This window comes from Leuciscus leuciscus (genome assembly GCF_965113295.1).
Source record: "Leuciscus leuciscus genome assembly, chromosome: 1".
NCBI classification, from domain to species: domain Eukaryota; kingdom Metazoa; phylum Chordata; class Actinopteri; order Cypriniformes; family Leuciscidae; genus Leuciscus; species Leuciscus leuciscus.
In genome coordinates, this window is record NC_138725.1 from 17,687,645 (window position 1) to 17,707,648 (window position 20,004).

The window sequence follows — 20,004 nt, forward strand, 5'->3', positions numbered from 1 at the left end:
ATTTCACCCCTTTTTTGGATAGACTGCAGATAGACAGCAAGGTTACACTATGTTTGTTTTTATAACCTTCAATATGAACATTGTTTGTAGGACAATATTGATCAGGATATTAAATCTAAAAAAAAATAATTAAATACAGTTTTTTTTTTTTTCAAATAGAAAAATAATAATAAAATACTCAGATTATACCATACATCGCCATTTAGCCCAAAAATTCAGATTTATTTGGATATTGGATATTTCCCAACCCTACCGGCTGAAGTTTTAGCTAAACTTTAGGCTAATGATAGCTACATTATTATCACTGTTAAATTGTTATTTAACAATTAGCCTACATTCAGTCCTGGACTGATTTCCTACAAATACAAAAGCAACAGTAATTATTTGTCCTGTTGGATTTTAATATTCTTCCAATATTGTGTATCTGCTCTTCATCTGTCAGTGGTGGTGCAGAACCAGCCTCTGTTGGCGGAGGAGAACTCACATGTTCATTTCATTAGCCTTATTAAAAAATGTAACGTTTGGATAAGAGAACATTTAATTATGTGAAAAGAGCAGTATACCACATGAAACAGAATTATACCAAATGCCACTTTTTTTTTCTTTTCTCTTTTTTTTTCTGTGGGATACCATGAAAATGAGTATTAGTGTCACGGGGTGACTAGAGGCAAGCGGAACCTTTTTCTTAGAGGGTGTTTCCCAGCCGGAGCAGTTCCGGTGCGACACCAGGCCGGTTCCGGTGTGGTGAATTTTCCGGTTACTCGGTGTGAATTGTCCGGGCGTAGGACCCCATTAGTATGCCAGTAGTATGCCTGATCTAAATCTGTTCTCGCGATAACTTGTAGCTAACGTAAGCTGTTTTAGTGTTATTATGTGGTAGCTTTATGTAGAATGCTAACTCCCGCTGCTATATGCAAGGTAAGATTAAATTAAATTGTATATTGTATATTTAAATTGTACGGTGGCCGAGAGCTTAACGCGCTGCAACTGAAGAAAACACATGCAAATAGAAAAAACACCCGCAAATTAAGAAAACATCTTCATCAGTTTTACAACACATGTGTGCTCCAAATACTCACAACACAACCAAATACAGAAACGCGCTGCAAAAGTTCACAACACAACCAAATACAGAAATGCGCTGCAAATAGGACAGAACACAACGGAAATGTTTCCGGGGAACCCAATAAGTGACGGACGGCTGGGACGTGCTTATTGCTCGTGAGCTTTACCTATGCCCTACTCTCTTAAAAGGGCAGACGGCAGAGCCCTTGAATTGGGCACTTTGGAGGGAGCGGGGCACTTGTGTGCAATTATGTTGATGAAGGGAGCAACGAAAGACAACGTAATATTTTCCTCATTATTTTCACCTGGGATGTTCCCATGACAACGCAGCGCGTGTCCATCAGCTGAATAGCTGTTCTTACCAGAAATATAGTATTATTGCTGTTAACATAACTGTTGCAAATAAATATAGATTTTATACAACAACGTTTTTAAAATATGCGTTATATCTGTGTGTGAGTGTCTCAACTTTAAAACTTGCCGTCTCATATTTGGACCCTAGCTGCATTCTAACATTTCTTATGAAACTTATTTTAACATGACAAAATGTGTACAATGTAACTGATGTATAGATTAATGTCTTTCCCTCATGTTCTTTTTCTCTCTCTTTTTTTAATTTTTTAATTTATTTATTTTAGTCTTCAGCTCATTGTTCTTTTTAGTATTCTTATGACATTGAACATATTGTAAATACATTTTGTATGTTGTATACAAAGTTGTATGTCATAAACGTGTCATCTCTGTATGTTTTGCAAAAAATTTTTATAATAATAAAAGTAGACAGCTGTAAGCACGTCCGTCCGTCACTTATTGGGTTCCCCGGAAACATTTCCGTTGTGTTCTGTTCTGTTTGCAGCGCGTTTCTGTATTTGGTTGTGTTGTGAACTTTTGCAGCGCGTTTCTGTATTTGGTTGTGTTGTGAGTATTTGGAGCACACATGTGTTGTGAAACTGATGAAGATGTTTTCTTAATTTGCAGGTGTTTTTCTATTTGCATGTGTTTTCTTCAGTTGCAGTGCGTTGAGCTCTCTCGGCCACCGTACAATTGTGTATATTCTATAGCTAATATTTATAATCTCAAGTTGTGTCAATAGCAGAGGAGAAAGACCGCGACATTTTTAAATACTACTGTTATATTGTGTATGAAATGTAGTTTTAAGAGTTTTTCAGTCGACAATGTAGTTGTTTCAATCTCAAATATGTTGTTTGTTTATACAGATAGCGCCCAAAATTTTGATCTGACGTTTTCGGAGATGTGAGATCCAAGGGATCACCGGGTGCTCAGCGCTCATGTATCCCGCCTGGAACAGCCTTACCTCGGCTAGTTCTGCTGATGTCTGCCACTGGTTTATGTCTCTAGTCTAGTGGTTAAACATGAGATATAATTCGTCTTGTGTAGGCTATATCTAACGATCTTTGATCTCATTAATCTATAATTTGTTCCCTGGCAAATCGTTTTGGCTGAGGGCAAAGTTTTAGTTTCATAACGTTATATAACGTTAAATTATTTAGGCTATTTATCTTTAACGTTGTAGCCTGCTGACTTATGTTTGACTGAATCGTTTAACTTACTGTATTTCTTGACTTGTATAGCTTCGTATACCTTTTAGGCTACTTATACTTTTATAATGGCTATTTATGGCTGAAATTTAACAAAAAGAGACAGGGTTGTGTCATTTTATTTTATATAGCCTATGTAAGAATATTTTAATATATATAAAATATGATATCACCAACACGGCATGTATTTTTTTCATGTATGGGATGGGAAGTATTTCAGAGTATGTTGTCTTGAAAGAAATCAAGAATCACTGACAAAGGCTCAAAAGAGACCATGACTTTCTAAAAAATCTTTTAAAAACAGATTGTGTTTTTTGTTTAACTTTTAGGACTGGAGAAAATCTGGCAATGGGATGTCACGACTTCCTTTCTGTTTGTTAAATGCTTAGTTAGGTTTGGGATCTCTGCAAAGGAGTACCTTCTACCTTACTTACTTTTTATGTAAATAAATGTATTTGTATTATTAGAATGTAACGTGCTTACATAATGTATGTGACATGTATTGCATTAATTGACTCGTAACATCAAAAAGAGATCTGATTATGTAATGCATGTTACTTGTAATGTATTACTTTACTTGTAAATGAGTAATAAATGAGAAGAGTTGTAAATGAGAGAGAACTTCTTAATGAGTTTGTCTTATATAAAAGCCCTTAAAGTGATGAAAAAAAAAGAATGCAATAAATATTGTTTGCATTAAAGAAGAATATGATTTACAAAACAAAAACACAACCAAGCCCCTTTAACCTTTCAATCTTTTTTGTTTAATACTATGATTATTATTTTTCTTGTTTTATTTGTATTTATTTTATGCACCTGTTCTGTATATTCTAATTCAAAGATGTAATGATATTGCCATGCCGTTTGTACATAAAAAAAATAAATAAATAAAAATAAATAAAAACGTATTAGAGATAACGTTTTTTTCACCAATACAATATTTTTGCACACATCGAAAGGGCAATATATATATATGTTACACAGGTTTTAAAAAAACAATTTAATGCGACTCATCAATAAAAATTGTCATTTTTAAAGACACTTGAAAATGACCAATGAGAATGTCTCATCACCTTTTTTTTTTTTTTAAATGCGGGACTATATATACGATTGCCATGTTTCACAGGTCCCTTTCGTCAGAAATTCTACAAAGTATCTCTGCGAAAATTTCATCTTTGGGCATCTGTGCATCTCTCTGGACAGTTTCATCTCTGTGACCAAACATCTCTGGACAATTTCATCTCTGCGACCAATACATTTACCTTACTTAATTCAAAAATACACTTTAATTATCAATTTAACTTTACATTAATTATTGTTTTTTTTTCTCATCATCCAACATTTCAGTAAGTATATCCATCACCCGGTGTATTTTAATAATGTTTAATTGTAGTTATATTTTAATATAAACGAAATTATCGGCCTGTAATCATTTTTACCGTTATAGATACTTAAGACAAAGTTCATAATTATTGCATGAGCATGCTTTTCTTTCGGAAAAAAAATGCATGAAATATTATTTGAATGAAGAATTAAAAATTAAAGGTCTCAGCTCGTGTAGGCACTTGCATAAATACCAAGCGGCAACATTCTAATCTGAAAAATGAAGCCTACCCGGAAGTGCGAAAAACTGCAATACATCGAAAATCCGCTAGGGGAAGGTCCCAAAAGGGAGCAAATGTCCATACACCCCCATGTTAAAATGTCCGTTTTCACAGCATAAATTCATGTTTTTACAGGTTGGTCCCATGGACTTTTATTGTATTTTTCGATAGGTTCCGAGTGCCTGACAACTGTGAGGGGGGTGAATTTTTTTCTAACTCGTTAGTTTAGATCGTATTTAGATATAAAATGTATGACAAATAAGGGCGCGATTGACAGCTTGATTGACAGCTGACAACGAGCATAGGCTGCGCCGAGTGGAATTCCTGAAATTTGACGTCTCGGCCATGATCTGACACAACACATCATACCTGTAAGTTATCCTTTCTGAACATTTGTATTGAAATATGGCGTCGCCCACACCCCCCATAAACGGCCTCAAAACCGTTCTTCAGAAGTCTATGGGTGACGTCACAGACGCTTTGTCCATATTTTTTACAGTCTATGATAAATACATCAAAGCCTGGGCACAGTTGCATTGAATATATTAATAACTCGTGCTATCAAAGTTAACGCATGCGATTATTTTAGTCCAGTTTAACGCGATAAAAATAACGCAGCATTCGTTTTTTTTTTCTGTCATCCTTTAGCTAGCGTTAAATTTAACATGCACTTTAAGCAAATGGTTTAAAAACATTCGAGCGCGAAACGACACACACATGTCCTGACAGTCACGCGCACCATATGGTTTGCACTGCGCAGCAGTAATTGGCAGTCGGCAACTGCAGGTCTTAAAGGGACAGCACCCAATATAGCGGTCTCACACGAGGTCAATCAAATAACAATGGGAACAGAGAAAATTACTCACTGCTCATAACTAAAGAACTTTCGTAGCTTTAAAAAGGATTCATTTATATCTAATTTATCAATTATGCAGTGCAGAGTGTTTTATGCTTTATTCAATTTCTTTTTATTTCCCATATTTATCAAGACATCAGTAGCTGTATTAGTATCAGTGATACTGGCCTTCATGTGTGTATATATATAGCTGTCTACACACTACAGTACACACTACAGTACACACTACACTACACACTACACTACACACTACAGAAGACAGCTGTCTATACCCTCACCAGTCAGCACTTACACTGCAGTGCACACTACACTACACACTACACTACACACTACAGAAGACAGCTGTCTATACCCTCACCAGTCAGCACTTACACTGCAGTGCACACTACACTACACACTACACTACACACTACAGAAGACAGCTGTCTATACCCTCACCAGTCAGCACTTACACTGCAGTGCACACTACACTACACTACACTACACTACACACTACACTACACACTACAGAAGACAGCTGTCTATACCCTCACCAGTCAGCACTTACACTGCAGTACACACTACACTACACACTACAGAAGACAGCTGTCTATACCCTCACCAGTCAGCACTTACACTGCAGTACACACTACACTACACTACACACTACACTACACACTACAGAAGACAGCTGTCTATACCCTCACCAGTCAGCACTTACACTGCAGTGCACACTACACTACACACTACACTACACACTACAGAAGACAGCTGTCTATACCCTCACCAGTCAGCACTTACACTGCAGTGCACACTACACTACACACTACAGAAGACAGCTGTCTATACCCTCACCAGTCAGCACTTACACTGCAGTGCACACTACACTACACTCTACACTACACACTACAGAAGACAGCAGTCTATACCCTCACCAGTCAGCACTTACACTGCAGTGCACACTACACTACACTCTACAGAAGACAGCAGTCTATACCCTCACCAGTCAGCACTTACACTGCAGTGCACACTACACTACACTCTACAGAAGACAGCTGTCTATACCCTCACCAGTCAGCACTTACACTGCAGTGCACACTACACTACACTCTACACTACACACTACAGAAGACAGCAGTCTATACCCTCACCAGTCAGCACTTACACTGCAGTGCACACTACACTACACTCTACAGAAGACAGCAGTCTATACCCTCACCAGTCAGCACTTACACTGCAGTGCACACTACACTACACTCTACAGAAGACAGCTGTCTATACCCTCACCAGTCAGCACTTACACTGCAGTGCACACTACACTACACTCTACAGAAGACAGCAGTCTATACCCTCACCAGTCAGCACTTACACTACACTACACACTACACTACACACTACAGAAGACAGCTGTCTATACCCTCACCAGTCAGCACTTACACTGCAGTACACACTACACTACACACTACAGAAGACAGCTGTCTATACCCTCACCAGTCAGCACTTACACTGCAGTACACACTACACTACACTACACACTACACTACACACTACAGAAGACAGCTGTCTATACCCTCACCAGTCAGCACTTACACTGCAGTGCACACTACACTACACACTACACTACACACTACAGAAGACAGCTGTCTATACCCTCACCAGTCAGCACTTACACTGCAGTGCACACTACACTACACACTACAGAAGACAGCTGTCTATACCCTCACCAGTCAGCACTTACACTGCAGTGCACACTACACTACACTCTACACTACACACTACAGAAGACAGCAGTCTATACCCTCACCAGTCAGCACTTACACTGCAGTGCACACTACACTACACTCTACAGAAGACAGCAGTCTATACCCTCACCAGTCAGCACTTACACTGCAGTGCACACTACACTACACACTACACTACACACTACAGAAGACAGCTGTCTATACCCTCACCAGTCAGCACTTACACTGCAGTGCACACTACACTACACACTACACTACACACTACAGAAGACAGCTGTCTATACCCTCACCAGTCAGCACTTACACTGCAGTGCACACTACACTACACACTACAGAAGACAGCTGTCTATACCCTCACCAGTCAGCACTTACACTGCAGTGCACACTACACTACACACTACAGTACACTACACTATAGAAGACAGCTGTCTATACCCTCACCAGTCAGCACTTACACTGCAGTACACACTACACTACACTACACACTACACTACACACTACAGAAGACAGCTGTCTATACCCTCACCAGTCAGCACTTACACTGCAGTGCACACTACACTACACACTACAGTACACTACACTACAGAAGACAGCTGTCTATACCCTCACCAGTCAGCACTTACACTGCAGTGCACACTACACTACACACTACAGTACACTACACTACAGAAGACAGCTGTCTATACCCTCACCAGTCAGCACTTACACTGCAGTGCACACTACACTACACACTACAGTACACTACACTACAGAAGACAGCTGTCTATACCCTCACCAGTCAGCACTTACACTGCAGTGCACACTACACCACACACTACAGTGTTCAATACAATGATGTGTAAACGCATGAATAAATCATTTACAACACTTTTTGCATCCCCTAATCTAAAGTGTAAACTATTAATTACTTGTAAATGTGTTACACTTACCTTTTACAAATGATACTTACCTGTTACAAATGAGCTGTATGTGTATTCAAGGCATTTACAACACTTTCTGCACCCTCGAATTGCTACATACATTTTTTATTTTTTATTAAACATGTATGAAACGCATATTCATGTTTTATAAAAGATTAGTTAATCATTTACTAATCACTTGTAAATGACGTGTAATGGAATTTACAAAACATACATAAAATGTTAGTATATCATTTGCTAATCATTTATGAATGTTCTGTAAATGATTAGTTCATCATTAACTAACCACTTATAAATGACTTACAACTGAACGTTATTATACAGTGTTACTGAAACTTGAGTGTTTATGATTGTGATCAATCGCAATTAATCAGAACAAAAGTGTAATTAATCTAGTTCATTTTTTAGATCGATTGACTGCATAATTAATACGTTTAATCAACCTAATATCATTACTTTTGTTTTGCATTAAAGTTATGTTACAGTTTGCGTTGCATGCTGAGGTGAAGGAGTACCTGGAGCGTGGAGTTTACCAAGGGAACGCCGACACCGGACGCAAGAGAATTGTCAGGCGTTCTGCTAAGAGGTTCATTATGCAGGGGAAGTAGAAAAAATATAATTTCCTTTTAATGTGTTAAATGTATTCTGTGATTTACAGTATCCACTACGTTTTCTATTGATAAAACAACTACATTTACATAATATCTTCTTCAATAAATAACATGCGTTCCCTCACATTACCTCTTTATGTCTCTAATACAGGTGGACATCTTTATTACAAGACTGCAGACGGATCAAACCGTCTAGTTGTCATGGATGAGAAACAGAAGGAACGAGTCCTTCGGGACTGCCATGACAGCTCAGTTACAGGTGGACATCAGGGGAGAACAAGGACATGCAATAAGATTGCAAGCGCATACTATTGGCAAGGCATCTTTTCGGACGTCACGAAAGGGGTAAGATAATTGTAGACTCAAATTCCCGAACCACAAGATGGTTTCATACAGCCCCTCAAGTGTAAATAATTAACAACCCATCATCATGTTCTCACCCTGGTATCATTTGATAATAAGTTGGGAGAAACTGATGGCTGATTTTTATATGTTTTGGTGAACTAACTCATTAAACTAACTCATTAAGTAATTACTTTTTTTTAATCTTTTTTACAGATCAGCCTTATAATACTGAGACGAACGGAAGGTTTCAGTCACTTTTGGGCTGATATATCTAATCTTGTGGAGTGTGTCATTAAAATAACCTTTTAATGTCACAACATCCCAGGTTCAACGAGCTAACTGCGTTCTGCTGCGTTGCACCTTTGGGCTTGCATATCAAAGTAAAAACAGTGAGTGATGTTCCATAGCACTAAAGACTGTGCAAATGTCCAGTTGAACATGATGTGTTGCAGTGTTTTTACAGAGTTCCCTCAAGCCAGTCCATGACACCTAGTCCAGCCTCCTCGCCTACAGGTCACGACCCCACCATCTAAAGGGGAAATTGACTGACTGCATCATCTATAGGCCTTAGGATGGTTCCACAAAGAATTGACTGCATATACAACATGAATTTACTTCAAACTAAAGATTTGACTTTTCATACAGCAAAAGACACTGCATCCATTTGTGTCTCATTAGTTCTCAAAAAACTTTAACCTTACAGTTCATTAAAAATTTAAACACAGCTAACTCAACATTAATTGTTTTAAAATCTTCACAATGTATAGCCAGAGAACTATCACAAAAGTATTTAGGAAAGTAACGACATACAAAAGTATGTCTGTTTAAAGCTGCTTTGTATTGTTGTGTATTTTTAAAAGCTCTATAAATGTCCTAAAATGATGTGCATTTTGCTTGTAGTTTTGTGTTAATAAAAATGTAATATATTACATCTCATAATTCAGTTGAATTCATTATGTATTGTATTGTGTAATTTAATTTAATTTTTATACAAGTTTTGGTTCACTAATTTTATTACATTAAATGTTATTGTGTTGTATGATGTTCTGTATTAAGAAATAATTATGCCATAAATCATATGCATTAGTACATAAATGACATAAAAAAGCATATTATGCCCTATTGCCCATATTATGCCCAATACATACTTAAAAATGGTATTTCTTTAAAATAAAAGATTATTATATGAATTAAGTAGTTTGATTACATTAAGATTTGTGATTCTATAATTTTATTATACTGTTCTTTAGTCAAGGCTTGACAACCAATTAATATATATACCCACAAAACATAGCTAGCATTCTGTAATTTATTTAAATGTCTAAACTGTTAATAAGAAAAACAGTAATATACACAAATAAACATTATGTTATGGCTCTTTTAATAAATAGAATTGTACTTGTAACATATTGCGCTGATTATTGCGATAAAAAACAATGACATAATTATAATTGCACTACGAATTGCTGTGAATACGGTAAGGCAGTATAAGCTCAGGTAAAGCTCATAGCACGATCATCAGATAACGTTAGCTGTATGCTATGCTACTATCTAAGCTAACTAAAAAACACACTAACAACGAGAAATGTTTAATTTCACAATCTATAGCTGCGGTTAAATACTAGTATATGAAACGTATAATTTAAAATACATTAAATACATTAATGACTCGTTATAACGTAGTACAAACGTCTTCTATAATAAAGTGATTTTGTATGATTTGTAAGAAGGCACTAAAGCGATTACCCATAAAACGTGCTTTGAACCAATCGGATTGCTTGGGTCCTACACCCGGACAATTCACACCGAGTAACCGGAAAATTCACCACACCGGTTGTCCTATGAGTAGGGTGACCAGATGAGATTGGCTGAAATTCGGGACGGTGTTCGGATGACGATGGAGGGATGTCATATCATATATATGATATTAGACTACATAGCCTATAATAAAAGGTAATGAATTTCAAACCTGTCCTGTCCTCGCGGCTGCTGCAACTTGCGCTCACTTATCAATGTCTAAATTCGCACCTACGGTATCTTTGTAGAACTTCAAAAAAAGAAACAAAAAAGCCAATGAGGACCCGGCGGGGGCTGGCTGCAGGACGACTCAACCTCCACGGATAGTTTTTAATGTTTTATCAGACAATAACTACTCAAGATTTTGCTTTAGTATAATTTTCAGGACAATTAGGGCCAGATTCGGGATTCGGGACAATAGCTTAGATTTCGGGACTGTCCCGAATTTTTCGGGACGTCTGGTCACCCTACCTATGAGCTATGATCAAACGAGGAAATGAGTGTCAGGTGCGCGAGGAGAGGGTGGCGATCGGCGATTGGGACACGTATCTGAGATGCGGATTATAAAAAGAGACTTTGGGGTGAAGGAAGGGGGGTACGCATTGGGAGAAATCAGTGTGTGAGAGAGAGATCGGGAAGAGAGGAAGTGGGGCTGAGAGGGATTTTTGCAGGCTGTTGACGGGAGGTAAAACCGATTCTGTAAAGGAGGACTCTCGGGGAACGAAGAACGGCTGTGCACATGCTATTTTTTGGAACAATCATGCTTGCCGTTGTCCATCTTTCACGTCGTCTTTGAGTCCAAATACAACGAGGACGAGGATTCAGCCCCCGCACGTAAGAGCCGTTTTGATGATTGTGTGCTTAAGAACTAAACATCATGTTGTTTTGATCCCCCCCAAGCCAGTACTGTTTGTTGTCATCCATCTTACTACTGAGAATGGTCTGGTTTTAACCAGGCTAGAAAACAGGGCTTTAAGTGTAAAATACCGAACTTGTCCTTTAATGTTATAAAGCTGTCAGTATAAATGAACGTGTCGTACCTCTGTATAATGATACAGCAGTCACACAGACTAAAGTTTCTCCTGGATCTGTGGATCACGTCTGTTAGTTCAGTTCAACACATAATGCCACATATACACAACATCATCATCACATAATACTCGAGCTTCATATCACAGAAATTATGGATATGTGCACGAGTCTGTCATCATTATCTTCTTACTTCAATCTCAAGGTTTCAGGAGGAGAATGACTATCGCCATTGACCAAAAATAAATCTATTTGATGCTTTATTCATTCATAGATATTCATGTTATAACTTATAAGTGAGTTTCTAGCACACTTGCATTTCTAAGTTTGCAGAAACATTGAAATGTGGAATATCTATTTACTGACGGCATCTAAAACATACAACGTTTCCTGTATGAAAACATTCAAATGCACAAATATTGAGGAATCCTTCGAGGTTGATGTGTGTGACAGTGATCATGTGATCATGAACTGTGTGTAGAAGCTGCTGCTGTAGTTCGTTCATACACACCTGGATTCAGAGAGATTGGTGCTGTGTCTGGAGTCAGTGTTGTTGCTGTAGTTGATGTTACAACTGTTAAAAACAAGATGGAAACAGAAATATGATTACACAATGTCATGGCATTTCTTTTACAATCTGCTAAAGTCTCGAGCAGCTCCGTATCAGTGTGACGCTCAGTTCTGGTGCTGGGATGACACACTAACATGGGAAGAGTTGTGTTTAAAGGGCCCCTATTATGCTATTTTAAAGTTTCCTAATGTTGTTGTGGAGTCTCCTACAACAACTCCGTATAAGTGATTTTATAAATTTATCATGTGAGTGGCGTGAGTTACACTAGCTGTATATTATGATTATTTTGTATCAGACTACAGACTGTACAAGACCGGTCATATGTATCAAAACTCACTGACAAATCTGACTAAAGAGCTTTTTTTTATGATAATATGTGTGATGATAAAGCAGTCTGTGAGAGCCAGTGCAAACCACTGAAGCGAGAGACTGATGATGTGTGACAGTGATCATGTGATCATGAACCTTGTGTAGAAGCTGCTGCTGTAGTTCGGCTTGATGTCTTCTCAGAGTTTGAGCTTCTGACTGGAGTCAGTGTTGTTGAAGCGACTGGAGCTGCAGAAGATGAATGTTCAGACGCATCAGGACATTAACATCATATTTTCATATTGATCATGACATGCAGTTTGTGTTCAATCATCACAGCTTACAGTGGCAGTAGTTGAGAAGAGAGATGTTACTGTATCATTTATTCCTGGTTTATATGAGAGTGAAACACAGTGAGCTGCTTCCCATAAACCTTCAGCTTTCCTGAATCAATGACATTATTAAGCCTTAGAATTCCTCAAACTGCATACAAATCCTTATAATCCCCAATATTGACGTCCCTCATGGGTCATACATGAAATATTGCATAAATCAGAAGAGTCTATTTTAGCCTAGTATGACCCATAGGAGGTCAATATTGGGAATTATAAGGATTTTTATGCAGTTTATGACTTTGACCACTAATATTTTACAATTGCCAAACGTATGAAGCCATCAGAAAGAGTAGAGCCAGTGTGTGAAAGTTTTCACAAATCTGTCAGAAAAGAGTGTTTTCTCACCTGAATACTTGACAGTGTATCTGACTGAGGTCTCGAGTTGATTTCTGTGAGTAAGCTGACATCTCCACTCTCTGTTGTTATCTTCATTCAGGAGTGTTGTAGTCAGAGTGATGATGATACAGTGATATTGATCTGATGATGATGATAATATCTGATATCTGGAGTCTGTCTTCAGATCAACACCAGCCTGATTCACCCACAACAGCTCAACTCCCTCAGAACGAACCCATTGATCACAGGAGACTCCAGTATATGAATACAACTGACAGGAGAGAGTCACAGAGCGGCCTGGACTGATCTCAGTCTGTGAGGATGAAGATGATGATGATGATGATGATGATGATGATGGAGACACTGAAACTGAACACAAGACACAAATCACAGACTCTTCAATCATCATCTGAGTTTAAAGGGAGAATCTGCCCTTTTTAAATTAAACACATAATCATAAACTTACCATGAAGAACATGCAGATAAACATCAACATCAGGTCCTTGTTTCTGTCCGTTCACATATTGTCTGCAGGTGTAATATCCATAATCTTCTTCTGTGACGTTCTTGATGTTCAGAGAGCAGTCAGACTCCAGACTCAGTCTCTCATGTCTCTCTGTGTCTTTATTCTTTATCCCTCCAGCAATCAGTGCAACTGCTGTTGAATGTCTGAATCTGTTAGTGTAGATCCATGTAGTTTTAGATTTGCAGTCAGAAAGAGCATTATTACAGGACAGACGCACATTTTCACCAGAACTGATGAACACATGATCCTCCACTCCACTGATACCTGAAACACAGTATATCTCAGTCATCATTATGATATTAATAAATAAAAATAAAAAAACATACCAGCATAAAAAGCAGAAGATTCAAATCATACAGTCTTTTTCCGGTGTTTGATAGTTAATGCATTCATAAACATTTATGGATAAACCAAATCAAACGCCTCTTTAAGAAGGAATAAGAAATACCCTGACTTTGAAACAAATGTAAATAATGTAATATCATCATATCTTGAACTCTTGATGTCAGCTTTGTCATAAACATTACTGGACGGCACAGGATTAGTTGATCCTCCTCTTCAAGCGTAGAAAATACACTAATAACTGCCCTTAAAAGCTCTTTATCTGTTCTGTGTTTCTCTCTTTCCTTCAAACTCACCCTACTGTGACTTATGCACAGCTAAATACAAAATAACAATTCAAAACCCACAAAGAATATTTGTGGAACAGTTCCCAAAGGAAGGAGCAAAACTCAGGGAAGGTTTGCTGGGATCAGTAGTTCACTCTCCATCCAGACACAGTCGTGATGATACTGTACTTCTGTTCTCTGACCACACAACATCACTTCACTGAGCTGAACACTCGTTGTGTGTTTGATAGTAAGTTTATGATCAATCATGAGCTGAGTTTGGGAAGTAGTTAACAGTGAATTTGATCATGATTAGGGCCCTCTCAAGTAAAGTCATGACAAAATAATGCATTAACAAATCATTTAATACAATATGATTAAACATGCACTAGGAGAGTGATTGTATTTACACCACCAGTACAACAAAACAAAAGATAAATGTTATTTGTAGTTCTTTTATTATTTATTGACATTATTAATCATAGACTCGCAGTCAACATATATTAGAGTAAAATGCCAAAGACAAATGCAAAGACATAGAAAACGCCATGAAAACGCACTCATTATTAAAGATTTTAAGAACTCCATAGTAACCATCTTTGACAACTACCAACCACCTAGTAACACCATAGCAACTACCAAAAATACCTTAGCAACCACCCTGAACACCCTAGCAACGTCTAGAAACTCTCTAGTTACCACCAAAAATACCCTAGCAACCACCCAGAACACCCTAGAAACTGCCTAGCAACCTCTCAGAACACCCTAGCAACTGCCTAGCAACGCCCTAGCATCCACCCAGAATACCATAGCAATTGCCTAGCAACACCATAGCAACCACCCAGAACACCCTAGCAAACACCTAGCAAACACCCTAGCAACCACCCAGAACACCCTAGCAACCACCTAGCAATGCCCTAGCAATCACCCAGAACACCTTAGCAACTGCCTAGCAACCACCTAGAAACCGCCCAGAACACCCTAGCAACTGCCTAGCAACCGCCCAAAACACCCTAGCAACTGCCTAGCAACGCCCTAACAACCACCCATAATACCCTAGCAACCGTCTAGAAACCACCCAGAATACCCTAGCAACACTATAACAACCACCCAGAATACTCTAGCAACCGCCTAGCAACCACCCAGAACTCCTAGCAACTGCCTAGCAACCACCCAGAACAACCTGACATCTTGCTAAAAACATGCTAGTAACATGCTAATCAAGCTAACATCATGTTAGCAACATGCTAATCATGCTAGCATAATGCTACTAACATGCTAATCAAGCTAGCATCATGTTAGCAAAATGCTAATCATGTTAGCATCATGCTAGTAACATGCTAACCATGTTAGCATCTAGCTAAAAACATGCTAAGATTTTGTTAAAAGCATGCTAGCAACATGCTAATCATGCTAGCATCATGCTACCAACATGCTAATCACATGCTAATCATGCTAGAATCATTCTAACAACATGTTAATCATAGTAAAGCATGCTGGAATGTGATAAATCGTAGTAAATCATCTTAGAAACATGGTAAATTGTGGTAAATAATGCTAAAACGTGGTATATCATGGTATCACAACATGTTAATTGTGTTAGCATCTGCCCAGTGGCGAATTTTGACACTGCAAGCACCACTTCACATTTTATATGATATATTAATTATATATATTTTTATTTAAAACAACCCAAACACACTTATATGGATATGGATGCTGCATTAAACAAATTATTAAAGGAAAAAATAAATAAAATAAAATAAAATAAACTCCATAGCTGATTCCAAGTGATCAAGGGCTTAGGACGTTCCAATTCAGCCCAACGCAGTTTCCGCCAGTAGTGGGCACTCGTGCAACGTAAGCAATGACGTACATCCGAGTGAACGAGACGGAGGGAAGTTAGCGAGTGAAGGGCATGGTCAATTTTGGACTGGAACGCAGCCTAGGAAAAGATGTTGATGTCATTTTCACGCAGCTGACACGCAACAGAAACGCCACGCTCACGCCACGCAGCCAGTGTGTCGCCGGCCTAACACGCAGAGAGCACCTATAGTGCGCCACTAATAAGTGTCTCACCAGAAACAAACCCTACATACTGTAGTTCCAGGAAGAAAAGTAGTTATGACTAAATATTTATGAATAATTAAAATCAGAAAACGGTTTAGGTCAAATTAAATTTATTAGTGGTAGTTATTAGTCTATTTTCCACGTTTAATTAGAGTATAGATCTATTAAATTAATCTGAATAAGTCACGGCTGAAGGGCGTTGTTAGGCACGACGCGAATATGAAACATTGGCCGAGGTCCTCGGTTAAAGCTAGCGGGTATAAATGTCTGGCTATAATTGTTGTAGAAATTGTGTTACTAAGACTTTTGTACACCCAAATAGTTGAATTTCCAAAACAGCCTAATACATGAATGAACCTCATCGATTATGGTCTAGTCTAACATCATAACTAACATGGTCAGGCTGGTTGTTTCCATGTTCTAATGCTGCGGCAGCTTCCCGCAAAAGCTCACTAACAGATTTCGCCATATCTCGTCATCTCGATTACAATATAATCACATTTAAATAATTTCGTTTCACAAATTCAACTCATGCACACGGGACGTCGACGACTTCACTTTACAGAAGGCGTGTCTCTAGCGCCGTTACTAGAATAAGCCACACCCACTCATTAACATAGAATTTGCATGCAGGTTGTCTTTGAAAATGAAAACGAAAATGAAAACTGTGAAATAAAAGAGGAATTAAAATGAAAACGAAAATTTACATTTGAATTTGAATTGTGTCACTATTATTGCGTGAGAGTAAATAAAGAGCATTGTAAAAACTGTATTTGTAGTTTATTTTTCACGTTTGGCTTTTCATTTTAATATCGGCAGTCTCGTAGTCTGTAGTGAAAATGAAATGTGAAATCACCAATTGCATTTTATTTTTCAATTTGACAGGGATGATGCACTGTCACCGTGAAAATGAAATAATTTCATTTCATTCTCAATTTTGTCACATATTTTTCGTACAGTTTTCTGTAATGAAATTACATAATTTTCATTTTAATCATTTTATTTATTTAAATTTGGCAGAAAACGCCTTCCATATACTTCACTCATGCTTGTTCTTATCTTGTCCTCTTTCTTTCGTCATTTTATTTCAAGCATACAATGAAAAAGTGTACAGTATGTACAACATAAGACAATAATTGAAAGAACACTGATGATCAAACAAATCAAATTCACCGCTGCTTGAAAAGGAGTGGGATGAAGTTTAACACTTATTAATTCCCACCCCCTCTTTCAAACTCTTAATGCATTAGTTTACTTCCTTTGGTATTATCCACTTTTTTACAAAACACAAGCACATAAATCTTCATACATTTATACAATATGTTAGCAACAAATTTTCTAGCTTAACCAACTCATTTTCCTTCATTTTTATAACGTTCAAAAATCATTTCTTTAAATCTTTTCCTGAATTGTTTTATATTTGGACATTCCTTAAGCTTCTCATTTAAGTTGTTCCACAGTTTCACCCCTTGTATGGAAACACAAAAACTTTTCTTCCTACTGTGTACCATTGGTAATATGAAATTGAATTTTCCTCTCAACACATACCCTCCTTCTCTCCGAGTAAATAACTTTTGTACATTTTGAGGTAAATCATTACGCTTTGCCTTATATGGAATTTGCACAGTCTGTAAATCCACCAAATCTTTAAATTTTAGTAATCTGGACTCCATAAAAAATATATTAGTATGTTCCCTATAACCCGCCCCATGAATGATCCTTAAAGCTCTCTTCTGTAAAATAACAAGTGGCTGAACTGTTGTTGTGTAATTGTTTCCCCACATTTCTACACAATAAGTGAAATATGGCAAAACTAATGAACAATAGAGCATACGTAAAGACTTCTGATTTAAAACTTGCCTTGCTCTCCCAATTATTGCTATACTCCTTGAAACCTTCCTCCTACTGTAACATGACTAATGTCAGGTTTCCAGTTCGCTTTATTGTCAATTATGACTCCTAAAAATGTTATTTCATTAACCTTTTCAATGTTCACTCCATCCAGCTTAATTTCAATTTGCAAATTATTTTGACCATTACCAAACATCATTAATTTAGTTTTCTTTAAATTTAGTGATAATTTGTTTGTATCAAACCATAATTGAATCTTCTCTAATTCCTTATTTGTCTCCTGCACTAGCAACTGAAGATCACTGCCTGAACAAAAAATAATATTCTCTGCCAGCTCTTTCCCAATTTCTGTCAGGACCACTATCGTCATATATGATTGACAATTAGCATACAATTTGGATTGGCGGTATGGTTCCGTTCTGGGCGAGAACTCCCTGCGCATCCATGCAGCCTAGCATGGATAAGAGCAGGGAGAGCAGCAATAACCCCCCTTGGGGTAAACAGAACAGAACCAACATGAATGTATTGCAGATATCCTTAATTCAAGATTTTAAAGTACGACATAATTCGAGAATTTATTCTGATTCGAAGGGAATCAGAATGCCAAATCCTGACTGATGAGAGGAGGAGCTGGGGATGGAGGAGGGTAATTCGCTCCTGAGAAACGCGATAGTTGCGGATAATACTGAAGCAGCTTATATATGTATACGGTGATAGGCGTCGTATTCCTATAGGTAGATGTGGATCAGCTGATAGTCAGCTGATGCGAGCTTGACTAACGTGACCTGCCAGAACTAACGCTACGCTTGATATTAACAAAAAATGCATTGAAAGTATTTGCCACCTCTGTCATATTATAATTATCTTTATCTACCATATTAAAATATTTAGGATAACTTAACTGGCCAGAAGATTTTTTTATTACTTTATTCAATATTTTCCACATTTCCCTTACATCAGATTTCTTATTTTCTATTAATTTATTGTAATAATCTTTCTTAGTTTTTCTCAAGATATTGGCCAATTTATTTGTATATTTCTTACACTTATTTTCCGCCTCTTTAGTTCTTTGTTTAAAAAACTCCTTATAAAGCAAATTCTTCTTTTTGATTGCATTTTTCAATCCCTTTGTAATCCAGGGATGTCCTTTTTTCTTTGAAATTGTACCTATTTTCTTCAATGGGCAATTTTTGTCATATAGTTTTTTAAATATTCTCATAAACTCATCATAGGCATCATGCACATTGCTCTTATCATATACACTGTCCCAATTTTGTACAAATAAATCATTCTTAAAAACATTCAAGGATTCTTCTGATCTTAATCTTTTGAATTTGCTTAATGGTTCCTGATGAGGCTTACAATCGCTATCAAACACTGTAAATACGGGCAAATGATCACTGATGTCACTTATTAATATTCCACTTACTGCATCATTAAAGATTTCATTTGTTAGAATCTTGTCAATTAATGTGGCACTATGGGTCGTTATCCTCGTAGGTCTAGTGATTTTAGGGTACAAATTCAAGCTGTAGATTGTACTGATGACATTTTCTGTCAATTTATGCTTATTTGGATTGAGCATATCTATGTTGAAGTCTCCACAAACAATGATTGTTTTACTAGCTTTTTTGGTATACATTTCCTCCATATATTCACTAAAGTTTTCAAGTCGAGCCTATTTTTCTCATCCTAAGTCTGAGTAGCCTGTAGTCAATCATGGTTATATACTGTATAATCAGCCTTAGATGAACCACAACATTTAAACTACACACACAAGCACACATTTTAATTACAAAATTATTTATTAGAGTGTATTCTACAAGATACAGTA

General features: G+C 37.3%; 1 protein-coding gene across 1 annotated transcript in view; it reads right to left on the reverse strand.

Moving 5' to 3' along the window:
* LOC309498167 (uncharacterized protein) overlaps positions 1–20,004 on the reverse strand; it is a 924,641-nt gene that overhangs the window by 227,308 nt on the left and 677,329 nt on the right. The gene's annotated exons all lie outside the window — the stretch shown is intronic.